Source organism: Vicia villosa, unplaced genomic scaffold (assembly GCF_029867415.1).
Source record: "Vicia villosa cultivar HV-30 ecotype Madison, WI unplaced genomic scaffold, Vvil1.0 ctg.000025F_1_1, whole genome shotgun sequence".
In the NCBI taxonomy this organism is placed as follows: Eukaryota; Viridiplantae; Streptophyta; class Magnoliopsida; order Fabales; family Fabaceae; genus Vicia; species Vicia villosa.
Window position 1 is genome coordinate 666,229 of NW_026704957.1, and position 20,421 is coordinate 686,649.

The 20,421-nt window shown below is 32.4% G+C and overlaps 1 non-coding gene across 1 annotated transcript; it reads left to right on the forward strand.

The window, feature by feature from the left end:
- Positions 1 to 1,191: 1,191 nt before the first annotated feature.
- TRNAA-AGC (transfer RNA alanine (anticodon AGC)) lies at positions 1,192 to 1,264 on the forward strand. The gene has a single exon. It is a non-coding gene; the product is annotated as a tRNA-Ala (tRNA).
- Positions 1,265 to 20,421: the final 19,157 nt, after the last annotated feature.

Sequence of the window (20,421 nt, forward strand, 5' to 3'; positions counted from 1 at the left end):
TCTCCATCGTCTCTATCTCTCTCTTAATCTCACTCTCACTCATCAATAAAAAACAAAATTTAATAAAGAGAGAGAATGAAATTAAGAGAGAAATAGAGAGGATGGAGAGGGAAGGAGAGAAAAATGAAGGAGAGAATCCAAAGTGAAATGTTTTGGTCTTAATAACGTGAAGGATGATCTTAAAAAGTTTAATGTTAAAGTTGATGAAGGTCTACTTTTATAATATTCCATTTCTAGTAAAGTTTGTTACCATCAAAATTAAAACTCATTATTCTTCAAACCAAATTTGATTCAACAACTTATACTTTTTTGTTTACATGTTTGATTCACAAAAACAGGAGGTCCCAAGCCATATACCTCCTCTTGCAAATGAACATTTAAGAAATCAAACTTGACATCCATATGATTAATATTTAATCCTAAAAGATGGCAATGTAAACTTGTGTAGTATGATGGTTTCTATTTGTACTATATGTGCAAACACCTTAGTATATTAATACCTTGTTTATGAAGAAACCCTTTAACCATTAATCTAGCTTTATATTTGGCTAAGGTACCATCATGAATAAATTTGAGGTTAAGCACCCATTTAACACTAATTGACTTCTTATGAGTAGGAATTTCAACAAGTTGTCAAGTGGTACTTCTCTTTATAGCATTGATTTCATCCAGCATAGTTGATCTTCAATAGGAGTGTTATGAGTTGTCGATTTTACTAATTGCTTCATGTGTTTATACATGAACTAGATCAATTAACTAACCAATATGATAGTTCGGTTCTAAACAACTAACTGTCATTAATTAGTTAGTAACTAACTAATTAAGATATAGATAAGCTAACTAACTCCTATAGTTCATTCCAGTTTAATAGTTATTTGTTAGTAAATGAAATCAATATTTTTATACCTCTTATTAATATGATGGGGAGGAACATAATACTAATGTCCACTATCTAGAACCTGCAGTTTAAAATTATCTAGTCTAAATCAGTGTTATTGAATTATATATTTGTTGATTTAGTGCTTCTAAATGAATGAATTAGTGCACGAAACTATTTTACCTAAAGTTTCTACTGTGTTGTCTTTGTTACTTTTAATAATCTTTAATGTGTTGTATAGTAAGTCAGTAATACATCACCTTTGCTTTCACGCATTTTGTTAAGAAAATTCTATCCAGAAATCAATCACATAAGGGGATGTAGCTCAGATGGTAGAGCGCTCGCTTAGCATGCGAGAGGTACGGGGATCGATACCCCGCATCTCCAAATTTTGTATTTTTCAATGTTTTCGTTCATTTACGTTGTACTTTTCACGCGTGTTGCATGCTTTTATCATCAGCGCTTTTATATGAAACCAAAGTACTTTTATCATCACCTTTTCGCTAAAGAAACAGAACTTTCATTATTAACTTGTTTCACACAATTTTATTATTCTGCAATATCTCATTACTCTCTAGGTAGTTTTTTTTAATAGATATTATTATTGTTTTTGGCAAACAAACTAGTAGTATTTTTTTATTTATCTCAAGGAAATCATAATTTTTTTTTTATTGTTTTGGCAATAAATTTATATATGCACTTCAGGATTCAATCAAATTTTATTTATTAATTTATTTTAGATAATTTTTGTTTACATGACATAGGTATCCAATCAAATTTTAAAATAAAAATTTTATATAGAAAATTTATATAAGTTAGAAAATTGTACTCCATAATCTTATAATTATCCCACCACTCCTATAATTTGTTTGATTTGATCAAAATGTCTCAATATAAATAAAATATACAAAAATTTTATTTTATTTTTCATTCCAATTTTAAGTTATCTGATCCAATTTTAAGTTACCCCACATTCTTCAAGCCACAAAACAGAATCGAAATACTTACCCTCAAGTTCTTCAAACCAAGAAATAGAATCGAAAGTCTTACTCTCAAGTTTTTCAAACCACAAAGTCACCTGGAAGCCTTACTTCCAAATTCTCTTAATCACAAAACAACATCAGAAGTTTTACTTTCAAGTTTCCTGATCCTATATTCCAGTCACTGGATGTCTTAAGTGAAAGTCATTTGGTTTTGTTTTTATTCTTTTTAAAATTGATTAAAAATATTTTTTATTAATGTAGATGCGGCGAGGACGCGGCGGTAGAAGAGCACAATCGGTGTCAGATGTACAAGAAGAACAGGTAGGTGCACTTGAGGAGAAACCACTTGAATACCCCGACGGGCCCTACAACACGTCTCTTTTCGTATGGCATGAGCAACATGTTGCTCATCATTTATGGTACAACGAAGTAAATAAAATTGTAAGTAAATCTCATACACTTTAAGTTTGATAATCTTTAATTTCAATTATTTTTTACAATTTTTTGTAATTATTTTCAAGAAAGAGGTGTATTTACATGGAAGGATAAACAAACACTTTCATCGATCGACAAACTCAATAATAAGGTGTATCTACATTTTCCTTAATATGTATAAAAAATATTTGTTGCAGTTTTTTCACCATTTCACTATACTTTTATCATCTCATTAAAATAGGTCAAACATCTAAAAAATTATTCTGTCGGTTGGAGCTCCACGGCGATAACAGATAAAACACAAATTAAAAAAATGGTGAAAAGAGAAATAATATCTCAAAGAATCAAGAGATTTTTATTTTATTCATTTACGAGTATTTATCCCTAAATTATTTTATTGGTTGATCTCTGTAAATAAAATCATATATATTTACTAAGTCAATTGTCTTCCTTTTTTAACAGAAATCCATGTGGTTCAAAAATAAGTCAGAGTTGTGGTTCACTTGAATCTAACCTAAAATAAAGTATCTCTATTCTTTGGATATTACATTTATTAATGTCATAACCAATTATATTATACTCTATGAGTCACTTGTTTTGAATGTATTTGTTTGTTGATATGACATTTATTGATGTATTTGTAATTTTTTAAAACTCAAGAATTTATTGATTCGAATCTTTACAAGGTAAAAAAAAATATACTATATTACACTAATTACTATTAATTTCATTATCTTTTTCTCTAAAAAAAATTCTAATACGAGAGTCTTATATTTTTGCATTACTACGGAAAAAAATTACAGGGAAAACGAAAATTCTTCGAATAAATATTTCATGTTCGACCTTCTTCTTAAAGAACGTCATTGATTACACAATATAAATAATATTTTGTATAATTCTGAAGATCTATATTTTCCATTTTCAAATTGTAATAATATTATCAGCATGTTTAGACAACATACATTTATTTTTATCTTAACTTTATTTAATTCTAATAATTGTGTCTAAATAAGATAATTTTTAGTAAGACGTGTACCAAAAATTTCATAAAAGATATATACATGTTAGCCCAATAAAAAAAATGATATGACATAAGTGGAGGGAGATAGAGAGTAGAATGCTAAAACATATTAAAAATAAACATTTATGATCAAAATTTTAATTATACTAATCATATTTAAATAATATTATTTTTAATGAGACGTATAACAAAAACTTCTCGATGTGAGATTTAACCATTCACACTTGAATCTTAACATTCTTTTTTATTACTGTAATTCATTCACATCACTCGCTTTGTTTCATAGTAGCTAGGATCTCACTCCTACTACTCCACATGTGAGTCACTAACATGACTAACTTTGGTTTGTATTAGGATCTCACTTTTACTCCTACATGACTCTGATATCACTTATTGGGGAGTCTATGAGTCATAATGAGAGTTCCAATCAATAAACATTTAGGATTCAATAAACATTGACACTATGAGTCATAATGAGAGTTCCAATCAATAAACATTTAGGATTCAATAGACATTGACACTATGGATGTAAATGAATATCCATAGAGATGATAGTATGATATACATGTCTGTCCCGTTTGATAAATATGATATCCATATCCATACGGATATTTGCTAAGCGGGTAATCCGTGAATTTTAAGATATTCGTGATAGTGGATCAAATATTTTGGAAAGACTGTTGAGTTAAACTAAAATTTTTAAATTAATATAAAAAGTTAAAATATATAAAACATTTAAATTGTAATCAAATTTAATAAAATATTAATAAAACATAATTATATATTTGCAAGAATCCTGACAATAACGTTAACATTTTATTTATTGTAATGCACTTCATTAAGATAACAATTCTCAAAAATTTAAATTCATAATTTCAACACTAAAATAAACATTTTAAAATTATTAAATGTATAATTTTAATATTAAAATTAAAAATTAAAAATACATCAAAAAATAAAATAAAAGGATAATGTGAGTCAAATACAAAATATAGAGATATGATGGGGGAATAATATAAGTAATATAAGTGTATATGGGTATGAATGTATTGCATGTAGTTGATATTCTTAATTAGAAATTTGAGATGAAATAAATTTCGTCTTAAATGATATTCCCTCCCTCCCAAAATATAAGAAAAAAAGTGTATTTTGTTATCTCAAAATATAAGAGAGATAAAAATCAACTTTCATCTTTCTCAAAATAAAGTTACATGCAATTTGCATTTAATTTACCTTCTCATCTCTCATCTTTTCTATAACCAAAAATCAATTAGAATTGTTTTTACATTTTTCTATATAGTTTTTTTCAAAAAAATTACAAGGCAAATCATTATGTTTTTACTTTTCTTCGTAATAAGTGTTATTTTGTTTTTTTTCCTTATATTTTAGGACGGAGAGATTATTAAGTTTTCAGATGTATTCCAATCATGTAGAGATTTTGAGACAGACTTGAGACTAATTATATAATTGCTGTTTATTTTACTAATTTTTAAAAATTTTATTCTAAATTCATGTGATATATTAAGACATTTTGAACAAATTTCAATTATAGAAACCTTTAAGATAAATTTTAGAAGAAAAAAATATATAATTTTTTTTTTTTGTTGTTGTAAATTCTTTCTCAAATTCGTGTAAAATACTGAGACGAATTTTATACAGAATTTTATTGTGTAAATAGACTTTGAGATGAATTTTAGACATAATATAAAATTGTTATTTATTTTAATATTTTTTATATTTCATCTGAAATCTGTGTAAAATATTAAGGGGGATTTGAGACAAAATTATGAAGAGTCTTTAAAACGATAATTCACAAAATACACTATTATTATTTATTTTACTTATTTTTATGAAAATTTTATCATCAAATATTTAGACGAATATTAATTTTGTATATAGTCATTGAGATAAATTTTAAACATAATATACAATTATTATATTATTAGTATTATTATTTGTAATAGTTTAACTTATAAAAGATAATTAAGAATATAATGATGATAATAGTTAGTTTTAATATATGAATATAAATATAAAGTTAGATAGCTGAGTGTGTGAGTGTGTAGTATAGTGTGGGACCATGAAAGCTAATTAGACAGAAAATACATCCCAATATTTATTAATAGTTTTAGTTTATCACTCTTGTAAATTTAATGAACCATATTTTTTTTAGCTTGTAATACCAAATGACAATTATATTATGAGGAAATGATTTTCTTTAAAAAGATAATGGGTTGGCCATGACCTTCTTTAGTATCCCTTAGCTCCGCCACTGACCGCGAATATTTACTCATATTTAAATTCTAATCAAATTTTATGTTAAGAGTCCCACATCGGATAATATATGGCTCGAACATATCCTTATAAGTGGGGCAATCTTCACCCTACAAAACCGGCTTGTAGGGTTGAGTTAAGCCTAACCACACTTCTTAACATGGTATCAAGAGCCTCGTTTAAGATCCGGTGGGTCACCTTCTATGGTTTCTGCTATCGGAAACCGCTATCGGGCCACCCACCGTTTATTTCCACGCTCCAGTTGTCTAGTCCTGGGCGTGAGGGGGTGTGTTAAGAGTCCCATATCGGATAATATATGGCCCGAACATGTCCTTATAAGTGGGGGCAATCCTCACCCTACAAATCGATTTTGTAGGGTTGAGTTAGGCCTAACCACACTTCTTAACATTCTAAAAGTTTTAGAATGATTGTATTTTTTTCTCCATAGCTGAAATATAATTTGATACAACGTCTAAGATGTGTTCTAGATTTTACAATTAAAAAAAGATATACATACAACAAAAACCTAAAATCAGTTTTTGTTCAGCCAATGATCAATGCATTTCTCTATTCTTCATGGATCACAGTCCACATAAATTTTGTCAATTTTATGCAAAACTCAAACAGTGACTAAACCCACTTAATCTCTAGACCAATTATGTCATTATATAAGTGGCAACATTAGCATTAGTGCATCCTTTCTTCAAAAATAAACTATTAGTGCATCCTTCATTATCCTTTTAAATTATTTTAAAAATGAAACATGCATCTTCTTTCCACTGCATATATGTACTATATAATACTAATATCTTTACATTAATTAACACCGTTTTTTTATAATATTATTATTTTGATTAAATCATTTTTTATTTTAGTTTTCTTTTCAACAGCTTTGACACCACATATATTAATTTTACCCCTTTGACTTTATGTCTGTTGCTTATTATTTTCTAATCTATGGATTAATTGGGTGTATGCTTCATGCAACATGTTAATCCATCAATTCCACCGATCACTCAACATACTAAATTTATTTATAAACAAAACATGGATATGAATAGAAAATGGCCAAAATAAGTTAAATTTAAGAGAATCTTTAATGATAACAATATTGCGACTTCTTTACTCATTTTTGTATGCTCTACTCAAGTCATATGGATTTAGAATGTTGTTGTTGAGTGATAAAGATGATAAGAAACATTTCCTTTCAAGATCAGCGTATGTCGTTGTTGAAATTTTAATAGTAGATGAACTAATGATACAATAACATGGTACTCCAACACCTAAACCCACAAATCTAGTCGTTGTGATCATATATAGTGCAACAAAATGATGAGCTTTTCATCCCCATAGAACAGAACCAAGAATATTATTGGAATATAATTGTATTTATTTATCTTTTCCTCTCATTGTTATTAGGATTAGATACATGGTTAGGTGGCAGTTTCTTATTGGACCATAATATACTTGTATATATACTTTTGGCCACTCTTGTATTATCTTCAAGTAACTGAATAATAGTTCAATCTTTATCTCTTTCGATGCTTCCATTCTCTCCATTGAACTTTCTGTTATTTCAGTTACACAAGTTCACCATTGTTGATATGGTATCAGAGCTCATAGAGCTTTGGTAGCCATTGATTCCTTGCGATCTGTTTCTTGATAGTTCCTCTATTTCTCCGATCGTCTCTTGCGATTCGTTTCTTGCGATTCGTTTCTTGATCGTTCCTCTGTGTCTTTTATCTTCTATGATCTCATTGTTCCTTCTTCTTTTGAAGCTCTCATGGCTAACCAAAGCTATGTTGATTTCACAACCAACTCTGCAAATCCCTTCTATCTTCATCCAAACAAGAATCCAGCTCTCGTTCTTGTTACGCCACCACTCACCGATAAAAACTACCATACATGGGCTCGATCGATGCAAATTGCTCTAATCTCCAAGAACAAGGAGAAATTCATTGATGGAACCCTAACTAAGCCACCAGTTTTTGATGCGATGTATGCACCATGGATTAGATGCAACACCATAGTTCTTGCGTGGATTCAACGATCGATTTCAGAATCAATTGCAAAAATTTGTTCTATGGATTGACAATGCTGCTGGCGTGTGGCGAAATTTGCAGACTCGGTTCTCTCACGGCGACGTCTTCCGCATTTCTGAAATTTGCAGACTCGGTTCTCTCACGTCCAATTCCTTTTTGTTCTTGCGTTATACCATGTTCTTGCAGTGCGATTGCATCTGTCAAATTGTATATGGAACAGGATTATGTCATACGTTTCCTCAAGGGTTTGAATGAGAAATTTGCTCATTCGAACTCACAAATAATAATGATGAATCCTTTGGCTGATATCAATAAGGCTTTCTCATTGGTCATTCAACAAGAACGGGAAATGGATAGCTTGGCTTCTAGTGTGATTTCTTCTGCAGGCACTACTGATGAAGTTTCTGCTCTACAAGTTCAGACTTCTAATGATAACTATGCTGCCAAGCAAGGTTCCAATGCTTCTCGTGCTAAGAGTCAAGGTCCCAATGCTCCAAGAGGCACCAATAGAATGTGTACACATTGTGGCCGCACCAATCATACCATTGAAACTTGCTTTACTAAGCATGGATATCCACCAGGTTATAGGAACAAAGCCAAGACTCAAGGAAGTTCCTCATTCTCCTCTTCACCTACAACTGCTAATGTTGCATCTGGTACTTCTCCTCAGAACTCAGCTTCATCCTCGTTTGGTTTTACTAAGGAGCAATATGACAGCATTCTTGCCTTGCTTCAACAATCCCAATCCAAGCCTGTTGTCAACTCTGTCTCCACTTCACCCTATGTCATGGCTTCTCAATCCACAAATTTGAATGGTAAGAACCCTCACCTTTGGATTCTTGATACTGGTGCTACTGACCATTTTTCTTTTGATTTCTCTTCATTCATTACACATCAAAACATAGTTCCCGTTCATGTTAGCCTTCCTGATGGATCACAGGTTATAGCTTCCATATCTGGCACAGTTGTTATTACTCCTTCCCTTATTCTTTCTAATGTGCTTTATGTCCCTAGCTTTCATGTCAACCTTATTTCTGTTTCTAAACTTGTAGCTTCCAACCATTGTTCAGTTCAATTCACTGCTAATATTTGCAATATTGTGCAGAGTCAATCCAAGACAATGATTGGTATAGCTAACTTGCACAAAGGGCTTTACATTCTTGACTCCACTCCCTGCAATTCTTCCGTTAATAATTCATGTAATTCTGTTTCTCAAAATGCCTGTAACTTGTGGCATTTGAGACTAGGTCATATCTCAAAGATAGGTTTACAAACTATATCAAAGTCATTTCCTTTCGTTACTTGTAATAATGATAATGTTCCTTGTGACTCTTGTCATTTTGCCAAGCAAAGAAAAATTCCTTTTCCTAGTAGCTTATCTCAATCTAGTGTTCCTTTCAATATTCTACATGCTGACCTATTGGGTCCCTTCTCTACTATTTCCACTTTAGGTCATAAATACTTTTTAACTCTTATTGATGATTATACAAGACATACTTGGCTTATCTTTTTGAAAACTAAAGATCAAACTAAAAACAGTCTTATTCATTTCATAGCTTACATAGAAAACCAATTTCAAACTACTCTCAAATGCTTGAGATCTGATAATGGCACAGAATTTATTGCTCTTTCTTAATTTCTTCTTTCAAAAGGAATTATTCACCAAAGGACATGTGTTGCAACACCTCAACAAAATGGGGTGGTTGAAAGAAAGCATCAACACATCCTTAATGTTGCTAGGTCTATTTCTTTTCATTCTAATCTTCCCTTGAACTTGTGGACTTTTTGCATTCAACATGTTGTTCATATAATCAATAGGCTGCCTAGTCCTCTCCTCAAATCAAAATGTCCATATGAACTCCTGTTTCACAAGCCACCATCCATGATTCATCTCAATGCTTTTGGATGTTTAGCCTATGCTACTTCCCTTAAGGCTCATAGAACAAAGTTTGACTCTTGAGCTAGGAAAGTTGTGTTCATTGGTTTTAAAGAAGCTACTAAAGGCTATGTCCTTTATGACCTTAACACTCATGAAATTTTTATTTCAAGAAATTTTGCTTTCTATGAAAGTACATATCCTTTTAAAACTTCTTGTACTCCTTCTAAAACATCTACCCAACCTGTACACAAGACTGTTAATGATATTAATACCATCTTTCCTAGTCAGCAGCCAAGTTCCCATACCATGTCACAGTCTAATGATCTGTCTATTACTGCCTATGATACTGATGTTGCTATATCATCTCAGGTTGTCCCTTCTAATCCTACCTTTTCTGCTTTTCTAAATGGGACCCCCTCTCCTTCTTCTACATATCAGCATTTTAATGCTACTCCTATGACTGAAAACAGTCATAATCTCCTAGACAACTTAACTCCTCCCACTCCTTTGCCTTATAACCATTCTGCAGATACTCTCCTTGATCCTGGCCGGTCATCTCATGGTCCTTCTCCTGAGCTTATGCCTCATACCACTCAAACTATCTCTACTACATCTGCAGAAACCCCTTCAGTACCCATTAGACACTCCACTAGATTTTCTAACCTTCCCCAATACCTAAAAGATTACCATTGCTACTCTACTTCTTCTACTCCTTCCCCTAATGTCTTATATCCTCTATCATCTGTTCTAAGCTATGCCAATTACTCTCCTTACTTTAAACATTTTTGTTGTTCTGTGTCTTCTAATAGTGAACCAAAAACCTTTAACCAAGCCATAAAATTGGATTGTTGGAAAAAGGCTATGAATGCTGAACTTCTTGCTCTTGAAGAAAATCAAACTTGGTATGTAGTTGATCTTCCTGCAGGTAAAATTCCTATTGGATGCAGGTGGGTTTACAAGATCAAATACAAAGCAGATGGTTCCATTGAGAGATATAAGGCAAGGTTGGTTGCTAAAGGCTACACACAAATGGAGGGCATTGACTACTTTGACACATTCTCTCCAGTAGCCAAGATTACAACTGTTAGAGTACTACTATCTCTTGCAGCTATCAAAGGGTGGCATCTTGAACAATTGGATGTAAACAATTCATTTCTTCATGGAGATTTGCATGAAGAGGTATATATGACACTTCCCCCTGGTCTTTCCAATGTCAATTCTTCTCAGGTCTGCAAATTGCAAAAGTCCTTATATGGACTTAAGCAGGCTAGCCGCCAATGGTACTCAAAACTGTCTTCTTTCTTAATCTCTCTTGGTTACTCACAATCTAATGCTGACCATTCTTTGTATGTGAAAGCTGACAAGACATCCTTTACTGCTATCTTAGTTTATGTTGATGATATAGTTATTGCTGGAAGTTCTATGACTGAAATTCAACATGTCAAACAAGTTCTTGATCAGAAATTCAGGATTAAGGATCTGGGCAAGCTTCGGTTTTTCTTGGGTTTTGATATTGCTAGATCTACTAAAGGGATTTTCATGAACCAGAGGAAGTATAATCTTGAACTCTTGGAGGATACATGATTTCTTGCAGCAAAACCTTCCTCAACTCCCTTTGATCCTAACCTCAAGCTTTCTCCTACTGAAGGTGAATCTATGGTAGATCCTACTATGTTCAGGAGGTTAATTGGTAGATTAATCTACCTAACCAACACTAGACCTGATATTTCCTTTGCAATACAACACTTAAGTCAGTTTGTTTCAAAACCTCTTGACTCTCACTATCAAGCTGCTACTAAAGTGTTAAGATTTCTAAAGGCTTCTCCAGCAAAAGGTATCCTGTTTTCAGCTTCCAGTTGCTTAAAGTTGTATTCTTTTGCTGATTCTGATTAAGCAAGATGTCCCTTTACTAGAAAATCGGTTACTAGTTATTGTGTAATCCTTGGCTCTTCTCTTCTTTGCTGGAAATCCAAGAAGCAAAACATTGTATCCAAATCTTCTACAGAAGCTGAGTATAGAGCCTTGGCTTCTCTCACATGTGAATTACAATGGTTGCGGTATCTGTTCAATGACTTAAGGATCAATTTCTCTCAACCTGCCTCTGTCTATTGTGATAGAAAATCCTCTATCTACCTAGCATATAACCCAGCTTTTCATGAAAGAAGCAAACATATTGAGTTAGATTGTCATGTTGTTAAAGAAAAGATTGCATCTAAACTCATTCATTTGCTTCCTATATCCACTTATGATCAGTTGGCAGATGCTTTCACCAAACCATTGCATTCACCAGTTTTTTCTTCTATTATGACCAAGTTGGGACTTTACTCCTTACACAGTCCAACTTGAGGGGGCTTATTGGAATATAATTGTATTTATTTATCTTTTCCTCTCATTGTTATTAGGATTAGATAGATAGTTAGGTGGCAGCTTCTTATTGGGCCATAATATACTTGTATATATACTTTTGGCCACTCTTGTATTATCTTCAAGTAACTGAATAATAGTTCAATCTCTATCTCTTTTGATGCTTCCATTCTCTCCATTGAACTTTCTGTTATTTCAGTTACACAAGTTCACCATTGTTGATAAATATAGCTTAATATCCTCTACGAAATGATTCAAATTAAACCTATCAACTTTTTAAATTTTATTTTATTACCTATTGTAATACTAGTCAAATTGATATATTAGTTTACGTGGAAAGAATATTAACTAGATACCATTAAAAAATATATGTAAACATTTTACTATTTTAGTGGTAGCATATCCAAAGATATTCATGTGTAAACTGAATTAATTGGATAATGAAGAAGTTGTGGAAGAGTGTCTTAAGATTATTCATTGTTGAGAAGAAAAACAACTCTAATTTTGAATTTCCTCAAGTTCCTCTACACTGATACCATCCAATCCAATATTAACAATAGAATAAATTGATAAGATTGACGTAACAACTAAGAATTTGGGTTACATCGTGTTTGACCTAATATGTTTTGATTTTTATGGAGTGGTTTTTGTTCAATTTGCAAATTTTTATCAAAATTTAACTTAACCAACTCGCTCATTTATAAGTTTAGTTGGATCCGTGGATTGTGTGAAAACTAAAAATAAATAAATAAAATATATATTTCTAAAAAAGTAACAAAATTTAATATAATTGCACAAATTTCCGAAATTTAAATTAGATAAAAACACATAATATAATATGATTTCTAATAAATTTATCCATATACCAACACTTAATAGTAGTAGTAAAATTTACAAAACACATAATGTCATAAAAAATTAAAAGTTGGAAATGATAAAAAAAAAAGCAATAATATTTTGTCTTTAATTTGCATAAATTCATCAACCCCAGTAGTATTGGTAGTGAATGACAAATTAAGAAAAAAATACTAGTTAGTAGTCATATCTTAATTTTTCTTTTTCATTTAAATAATAGTAAGAAAATAAAAAAAATTAAAAAAAAATTACTAATGTCAAATTAAGGAATTGAGTAGGGATGGCAGGCAAACCTAAACTTGTGGGATTCACCTGCACCCAATTTCGAGTCAACGGATGAAAATTCGAGTTGATTGGGTTTTCGGGTGCGGGTTTGGGTAGTGTGAAACTCGCACCCGAAACCCGAAACCACACTCGCTTAGACCAGAAATTATATAAGTGCCCCTAAATGTGTATATAATTCAACGTTGTATTTTAATGTTGTTGTTGTATTTTATGCCCCTAAATATATTTTAATTCAACGGTGTGTTTTCACCCGTTTGGATTGATGAAAAATTTCAATGTTGTTGTATTTTATGTGTTTTGTTGTGGGTTCAGGTTCAGATGGAAAAACTCGAACCCAACGGGTGTGGGCGTGGGTGCTATTTTTCCACCCAAATAGCCTTTGGAATTGGGTTCGGGTGGTGATTTCGGGTGCGCGTTTGGGTAGTGTGAAACCCGCACCGACCCTACCCGTTGTCATCCCTAGAATTGGGTCAAAGAGTCTACGAATTCAAACCTAATATCTTAACCAAAGCAATGAGGTTTGTTGTGGGTTTGATCAGGTACACCAGTAGTTGAACGTGTTCAGGTACTTGGTTGTTTGGGTTCGCATGTTAAAACCCAAAAAAAGACTAACATCTTCAAGCTTTCTTTTTGTGCCTTTGTGCACTTTTCTTTTAAAACCTTTTTAGAAAGGAAGAACATGAGTCCATATTCTTGCAGTGATCTAAACCTTAAGCCCCATAAATATTGAGGTTGCAGTTGTTGATATTTTTCACTTAAGTGTGAGGCCTGTTTGCTGATTAAATCCAAGTAAAGCTCCCCATATCAAGATGATGCAAATACACACTCCCTCATACTTGTGGATGGCAATTGGTGTTTTCCACTCACATGAGACAAAATGTCTTTTCCGTTAAAACAAAAAAAACAAACTTCTACGTTTTCTTTTGAGCAGAACTACAAATGTTTTGACTTTCCTATTGCACAGAAGGGGTATGTAGACACAAGATGCAATGTCTTGACGAGCACACAAAAATAATAAAAACAATTTCTTTTCTCATGTCATCAATCTTTTTTCAAATCTTAACCCTTTAGCCTAAAAACGCAAATTTTCAAAAGGTTTACATGGAGTGCCATGGATGTGAGGGGTGTTAATACCTTCCCCTTGCAAAACCAACCCCCATATCCAGATCCTTTCTATTGTTGGATTTTATCGATATTTTCCCTTTCCTTTGGAAACAATAAAGTTCAGTGGAGACTCTTGCTTTGTGAGTTAAGTTAATCAATAGTTTAATCTCAAATCCTCACGACAGAAGATAGATTGTATAGTCAAAGTTTATATGTTTTTTCGCTGAATTGTTGTAACATGTTAACATAGTGTAAGATACAAAATTTTGATTATTTATCATCGAATACAGGAGTATGATCCTGAGAGGACGATAGCATCGAACCAGTATTTATCCTAGTGCTCTCTCTCTCTCTCTCTCTCTCTCTCTCTCCCTCTCTCTCTTTCTATTATTTAGAATTGCATGCTTGTGTTCGTTGTTGATATTCATCGTTTAATCTAGAATTGTATACTTCATAAGTTTAATGCAATCATAGTCTTAATTTGTAAAAATTTAGATTTGATTAGAATTGGATTTATAAACAACCGATTTATTGATTAAGCTGTAAATAATTGATGTTAGTTTTGCTTTTAATTTGATGAATTATAAAGTGCATCAAACACCTTGTTTGAAGCTTTGACTTTTATTTAATACATTGTATATATTTACATTCCTTGCCTTTTGTGTTTGTGTGAGGGCCGGCCCATTCAATTTAGAGGTCATGTTTTATTTTTAAAAATGGACTTAAATTCTAAAAATAAAATAAAATTTTAATAATTAAAAAATAACACATCAAAAACACAATTGTATATTAATCAAACAAAATACTAAAAAAATTCAAAGTATTGTTTAATTTATAAATTATTTTATATAAATTTTGTGTTTCAAATATTTTTTATTTTTTAAATTTTTTTTACTTAATTATAAAAAAAAGTGGGCCCCCTAAAATTTTAGGCTTGGTGTTGTAGCGCTCCGTGTACTTATGCAGGGTCGGGTCTAGTTTATGTAATACGCAATCGTCTTCCAATATATTAAAACTATCTCAAAATAAGTTTTCACCATAATCTTTTTCGCTTGCTTAATCTAATTTTTTAAATAAAAAAGAACGAAATTTTTTAATTAGCGATTCAACCCCACTTCTAGACAAATTACTCCATTTTCAAATCAACAAATCCTACCATTGAAGATGTTTTACTTGTTGAAGGTTTAAATAACAATTTACTTGGTATTGTCAATTGGGTGACAAAGTTAAAAAAATAGTGTTTGACTATTCTATATACATTATTATAAATTTTGAAAATACACAAACTAGTTGTATTTGTAAAAAAAATTGGAAATACTTATATGGTGAATTTAAATAGGTCTCTAGTAAAACTAACAAATATGATGCTCAAAGAAAGTAACATACTTAATTATTTATAGTTTGATGGAATAATTATTGCATGTTATGTTATTAAGAAAGTCTTAATAAGACGTTTTATAAAATTTACACTGTGAGATATTGGATCGAACTCTAGTATGGCCGAAGGATAGCTTCTTGGTTCGACAGGGTTAAGCATGAAGTCGAAGGTTGTTCACATGCTTGTGTCAAAGATGCTATGGTTGTTAGCATGTTAACTTAGGTTTTAGTGTTTAAACCCTAATTTGTTAAGTTAGCTTGTTTATTAAGTTGACTTGTGTAATGGGCCTTGTGGAAAAAGCCCATTAGTTAGTATGTTAGGTTTTATTATAAATAGCATACTAGTCTCTCATCATTGCTAAGCTGCAAATCCTAATTTAGGGTGAGAGAGGTTATTTGTTATTCTTGTAAACTTGTAATCTTGTTTTAAGAGAAAGTAAAAGAATAGCAGTTATAACCAATATTTGTGTTCTCCTCTTCTTCCTTGTCCTTTATTCATCCCTTATTTTATACTTTGTTCGTGGCATTGAATTCACAACATACACCATATGAAATATATACATGAAGGAAGCCAAATATACCTCACCTTGATGTATTTGGATTAAAATGGTTTGTCATTAATAACGAGAAAGATAATTTTGGTAAATTTGTTACTAAAACTAATGAAGGTTTATTTCTTGATTATTCCACTTTTAGTCAAGCTTTATCGAATTTATAACAAAAAGGTCATGACTATAGAAGAATTTGAGCATATTACATTTGATGAAACTAACATTGGAAAACAAGTGTGATGTAAGTCCCACATTTTTTTTTAAATTTTAGGTTGAGCATTATATAAGTGAGATGATCCATACATACCAATTATGGATGAATATATGATGTCTATCTTTCACTTGTTTGAGTGATACTTTGACCTTTAGGTGAATCTTTGACCCAATGTGAATGCTTCCTCCTCATGATGATCCATTATTGGTATCAGAGTCGATGGTTCGAGTAACGTATCAGTTCCTTGTATTGAAAGTCGTCCTGACTTGGTAGTGGTCAGGTTGTGTTTCCCGTTGAAGTGCACGTGACGTGGTAAGAGTGTCTGTCAATGGTGGTACAAGTATGTGGATGAAAGAGATTTCTCTTAACGGGGAGCATAATAGACAAACTCACACTTGAAAGGGAGATTATTGACAAATAAGTGTGAGTTGTGTAAGTTCCACATTGCTTAGAAAAGTAGTGGTTGAGCACTTTATAAATGAGAGGACTTATACACCAATTGCTTTAAGGTTTTGGGTAAATATGTGGTCTCTCTCTCACACTTGTTTGGGTTTTTTTTACCTTTATGTGAGTCTTTGACCCAATTTAGATGCTTTCCCCTCATGATGATCCATCAACTAACCCAAAATTTCTTGTAGAGAAAACTGTTTTGATTGTGCAAGAATTTAAGAGACCATCCAATTAAAAATTTCATTGGAGATTTCTCAAAAGGGGTAATCATCGGCACTCCCTAAACCATGTAGGTTATTGTATGACTTTTATTTCTCAAGTTGTGTGAAAAGACATCAATCAAGTTGACATTGATGAATATTTGTAACTTTCTATCCATAATGGATATTTTGTAACAAGATTGATAAAAATGGTACTTCTTTAAGAAACTAAGAAAAACCTATTAGAAACCTATGTTTTTGTATCTAGATTTAAAGTCAATTATGTTCTTCTTCTTTTCTCTTACATCATGAATTTTACACTCCTCTAAATGGATATTAAAGTGTGTTTCCTAAACAGCTACATCCAAGAGAAAGTATATGAAGATCAAACACCTAATTATAAAATTTTCCTTTTTCTAATAATTTCTTTAAATTGAAAAGGGCTTTATATTGTTTAAATTAAGCCTCCGGTCTTGGTATAACTGTTTGAGCAAGTTTCTACTTGAAAACAATTTTCAAAAAAGAAAACTTGATACAATTATTTTCTTTTAAAAATCAAAACCATGAAAATATATATTTAACCAAACTTTAATATTTTGCAAATATGTTATGAAATTACTCGACAGATATTGCCATGTCCTACAAGTTAAATTAATTTGTTATTTTCAACTAGCTTAGATACGGAGGGAGGTTACAAACCTCACCATCTAAATTTTTTTCGTAAAATTATTTATAAGATTAATTATAATTGTCATCATAAGAAAATGTATTTGTAAGCTCTAATGGTAGAGTCTTGGTAATGACACTATAATTAAGTATAATTTGTGACCATCTACAGAAAAAACAGCTATGATCATCCGCACACAAACAAACATGACCGTTTGTGCTAAAGTTAAAAAAAGATAACCACTTAGATTCCAAGTCAAATATGATCACATATATTCAGACATGCATGATCATCTAGATTCAACTCAAATTGAACACATGTGTTCAGATGAAGAATAATATTGTGTTTGTGAGTCATCATTTATTTAGGTAACAGAAAATGTTTTTCTAACGGCCACATCGTGACAGTTGTATTAGTATGAGGAATAAGATTTTTTCATTTATCTCATAATTTATTAAAAGAATAAAACTTCGTATAATAAAGATAATTAGTATAATACAACGTGACAAGATAGAGTCCTTGATAACACCCATCTTATTAAGGTTGGAGAATGCAAGCTCAGTTTCCATGGAAGCCAAGGAAGAAATTGCAGTAACAGAAAACGGTTACGCATAAAGGAGAAGAAAGAGTAAAGCTCAATTGAGTAAATTGCATTATGTGTTAAGTGAAGTTACAAGGGAGTGAATATGAACCATATATATGGTTGGTCCAATCACAGAAAAGATAAAGTAATAATAAACTATCTAAACTAATATAATAGTTATTCTAACTAACATGCTATTATCCAATATGCCCCCTCAAGTTGGAGACTGGATAGCACACAGTCCCAACTTGTCCAGAATAGCAGCAAGAGCAGGTAAATGCAAAGGCTTCGTAAACATGTCGGCAAGCTGAGCAGAAGTGGAAATAGGAAGCAGATGCAAGAGTTTAGACTGAATCTTTTCACGAATCACATGACAGTCGAGCTCGATATGTTTACTACGCTCATGGAAGGTAGGATTATGAGCAAGATAGATGGCGGATTTACTATCACAAAAGACTGCAGCCGGTTTGAGTAAAGGAACTTGCAAATCGTGAAAGAGATATTGTAACCACTGCAATTCACATGTGAGAGATGCTAAGGCACGGTACTCAGCTTCGGTTGATGATCGAGAAACAGTGTTTTGTTTCTTTGATTTCCAACAGAGGAGAGAAGAACCAAGAAGGACACAATATCCTGTGACTGACCTTCGTGTATCCGGGCATCTAGCCCAATCAGAATCAGCAAAGGCAGACAAATGAAGCTGACTAGAAGAGGAGAAAAATATACCTTTGGCTCGAAAAGATTTAAGGTATCGAAGGACACGAAGAGCAGCTTGGTAATGAGGAAGAAGAGGATTGGAGACATATTGGCTGAGGTTTTGAACAGCAAATGAGATGTCTGGTCTAGAATTGGTAAGGTAGATTAATCTACCAATCAACCTTCGATAGATGGAAGGATCATTCAAGGGCTGACCCGTATGAGCTGACAATTTAGAGGTTGGATCAAAGGGGACAGATGAAGGTTTGGAAGCTAACATACCACTGTCCTCTAATAATTCCAAGGTATACTTCCTTTGATTGAGGAAGATGCCAGAAGTTGATCTTGCAATTTCAAAACCAAGGAAAAAACGAAGTTTGCCAAGATCCTTGATCTTGAAGGTTTTGTGAAGAAGAGCTTTAACATGGTGGATTTCTGTGGTAGAAGTGCCTGCTAACACAATATCATCAACATACACCAGTAAAGCAGTAAAATCAGTGTGAGAGGTTTTAGTGTAAAGAGAATGGTCAGCCTTGGACTGACTATAGCCAATAGAGATGAGAAAGGAGGACAACTTTGAATACCACTGCCTACTAGCTTGTTTCAAGCCATAAAGAGACTTATGAAGCTTACAAACTAGAGAGGGACTAGAAGAAGGAAGGCCAGGAGGTAGAGTCATATAAACTTCTTCATGGAGGTCACCATGAAGGAATGCATTGTTCACATCAAGCTGTTCCAAATGCCACCCTTTGATAGCAGCTATAGACAAGAGTACTCTGACTGTAGTAAGCTTGGCCACAGGTGAAAAAGTATCAAAGTAATCAATGCCCTCTAATTGAGTATATCCCTTTGCAACTAACCTGGCTTTATGTCTCTCAATAGAACCATCTGCCCTATACTTAACCTTGTAAACCCATCTGCAGCCAATTGGGTGTTTACCAGGAGGAAGTTCAACTATATCCCAAGTATGATTCTCTGCAAGAGCATGTAGTTCAACATCCATAGCACTCTTCCAACAATCAAACTTAATGGCTTGGGAATAGGTTTTAGGTTCAATATTAGAGGAAATAGAGCAACAGAAATGCTTATATGCAGATGAACATTTATTGTATGATATGACAGATGATAAAGGATGAGCAATGGGAGAATTTATAAAAGGTAAATCAGATTCAGCATGAGAAGCAAGATAACAGTGGTAATCTGCTAAATAACTAGGAGGGTTATGGCTTCTAGTGGATTGTCTTATGGACTGATTATGATTAGAGTCAGACTGATTATTAGGAAAGGACTCAATAGAAGAACTAGAGGGTAAAAACTGATCTGAAGAATTAGAAGGTAAAGATTGACCTGAAGATGAATTAGAGGGTGATTCTACAGGTTCTGACTCATTACCTATAGAAGATGAATTTGTAGGGGCAGACACATCAGTAGAAGAGGGACTGATGGATAAAGGAGTGGTTTGATTATGATGTGTGAGAGGAGAAATGGGAGAAGTACCAGAAGTACTGCCTGGTGATAGAGACAGGTCAGTGGTACTAGTATCAGTAGGAGAGATAGGCATATC